Here is a 2,500-nt window from a genome sequence, read left to right as displayed (position 1 = left end):
GGTAAGGATGAGGGGAAGGGGGGGGGGGGGCGGGGGGTTAAGGAAGGATGGGGGGAAGGGGGGAGGGGGGCGGGGGGCTTAAAGGGAAAGGGAGGGGGGAAAGGGGGGGGGGGGGGCGGAGTTTAAAGGTTGAGTTAAGGAGGGGGGGAAGGGGGGGGGGGGGGGGGGGAAATTTTTGCTTTCAAAGGTTTGGGGGAAAAAGGGGGGGGTTGGGAAAGTGGGTGGGGGTGGGGGGATGATTAGGGGGGTGGGATGGGGGGAAAGCTTATGGGGGAGTTTGGGGAAAGGGGGGTGGAGTTTAAGGTGAGGACTGAGGGAGGGGGCGGGGCTTAAGGTAAGTTAGGGGGAGGAGCTTAAGGTAAGTTAGGTAAATTAGGCGGGGATGACGTTTATTGTATTTATATATATATGTGAAGGGGGGTTTGTTGTGGTTTTGTTGTGTGGTTGGGGTGTGTGTTTTGTGTTTGTGTTTGGGTTTGTTTTGGTTTTGGGTGTGGGGTGTGTTAGAGAGAAAAGAAAAGAGAGGAGAGAGGAAGGGGAAATAGAAAAAAAAAAAGGAGAAGGAAAAGAAAAAGGAGAGAAAAGAAGGAAAAAAAGAGAGAGAAAAAGAGAAAAAGAGAGAGAGAGAAAGGAGAGAGAAAAAAAAGGGGGAAAGAGAGGCCGGGGGAAGGAGGAGTGGGTGGGGTGGGGAAAAAAGAGAGAGAGAAGGGAGAAAAAAAAAGGGGAAAAAAAATTTAAAAAATTAAAAAACCAAGCAAAAAGGGGAGAGAAAAGAGAGAGAAAGAGAGAAAGAAAAAAAAAGAAAAAGGGGAAAAAAAGAAACAAGGGGGCCGAAGAAGAAAAGGCGAAAGGGGAGAGGGGGGAGGAAAAAGGGGAAAAGGGGGAGGGGTGTGGGGGGAGGTGGGAAAGGGAAAAGAAAGGCGGAAGGGGAAAGAAAAAGGGGGAGGGGATGCAAAAAAAAAGGGAAAAAAAAAAAAAAGGGGAAAAAAAAATAAAAAAAAAAAAAGGGGAGGGGGAGGGAAAAAAAGAAGAAAAAGAAAGGGGAAAAGGGAAAAGGAGGAAAAAAAGGGGAAAATTTTTGGGAAGGGGGAAGAAAAAAGGGGACCCGGAAAAAAAAGGAAAATGAGGGGTTGAAGGGGGTTGGAGGGGGGGGGGGAGGAAAAAGGGAGGAGGAAAGGGGGAGGAGGGGGGGGGGGGGAGGGGAGGGAGGGATTTGAGGGGGAAAAAAAGGAAAAGGAAAGGGAAGGGGAAAAGAGGGGAAAAGAAGGGGAAAAAAAGGAGGGGTTAAAAGGAAAAAAAGAAAAGGAAGGGGGGGGAAAGGGGGGAAGGGGGAGAAGAAGGATGGAAAAGGGGAAAAAAAAAGGGGGAAAAAAAAAAAGGGGGGGGAAAAAAAGAGGGGAAAGGGGGGGGGGGAAAAAAAAAAAAATTAAAAAAAAAAAAAAAAAAAAAAAAAAAAAAAAAAAAAAAAGGGGGGGGGGCCTTTTTTTTTCTTAAAAAAAAAAAAAAAAAATTTTAAAACTTCTGGGGGGGTGGGTTTAAAAAAAAAAAAAAAAAGGGGGGGGGGGGGGGTGGGTCTTTGGGGCCCAAACGGGTTCCTTTTTGTACTAAAAAGGGTAAAACCTAAAAACTTTTTTTTCTTTTTATTTTGAAAATAATTTTTGTGCATATCTCACATTTTTTTTTTTTTTTTTTTTCACAAAAAGTATTAATAATGGATTTTAAAAGACTTTCAAAAAAATTAAGAAACTTCTCCATCTGCCATCGTCATCTATCTACTTATGTAGAATTTTTTCTCTCCTTCCCTCTCTCTTCGCTCTCTCTCTCTCCCCTTTCCTCCTCTCTCTTCTCTTCTCTCTCTCTCTCTCTCTCTTTTCTCCCCTCTCCCTTTTCTCTCTCTCTCCCTCTCTCTTTCTCTCTTCTCTCTCTCCTTTTCTCTCCTCCTCTCTCTCTCTCTCTCTTCCTTTTCCCCTTCCCCTTCCTCTCTTCTCTCCCCCCCTCTCTCTCTCTTCCCCTCTCTCTCTCTCTCTCTCCCCTCTCTCTCTCCCCCTCTCTTCTCCTCTTCGGGGTGTGGGTATCTCTCTCTATTCTCTTCTTTTCTTCTTCCCTCTCTTTCCTCTCTTTTTTTTTTTTTTCTCTCTCTCTCTCTCCTTTCCTCTCTTCTCTCTTTTTTCTCTCTTCTCTCTCGCTTCTCTCTCTCTCTCTCTCTCTCTCTCTCTCTCTCTTCTCTCTCTCCCTCTATGACTACTGGATTAAAAAAGGCTTTCAAAAAAAATTAAAGCATCCCTTCTCTCTCTTGCTATCTGTTTCTATTATCTATCTTAAAATCATCTACATCTATCTATTATCTATTACCATCTAATTTTCTATTATATAATTGACATCTCTCCCCTCCCCCTCTCTCTCTCCTCTCCTCCCCTTCCCCCTCTTCCTCTCCCCCCCCCCCCCCCCCCCCCCCCCCCCCCCCCCCCCCCCCATTCTCCCTTTTCTCTCCTCTCTCCCC

General features: G+C 45.6%; 1 protein-coding gene across 1 annotated transcript in view; it reads left to right on the top strand.

The window, feature by feature from the left end:
* LOC119582805 (nephrin-like) overlaps positions 1–2,500 on the top strand; it is a gene marked incomplete at both ends in the record, with an annotated part of 199,176 nt that overhangs the window by 76,238 nt on the left and 120,438 nt on the right.

This window comes from Penaeus monodon, chromosome 16, assembly GCF_015228065.2.
Source record: "Penaeus monodon isolate SGIC_2016 chromosome 16, NSTDA_Pmon_1, whole genome shotgun sequence".
Lineage (NCBI taxonomy): Eukaryota > Metazoa > Arthropoda > Malacostraca > Decapoda > Penaeidae > Penaeus > Penaeus monodon.
This window is presented reverse-complemented; position numbering and strand designations above follow the sequence as displayed.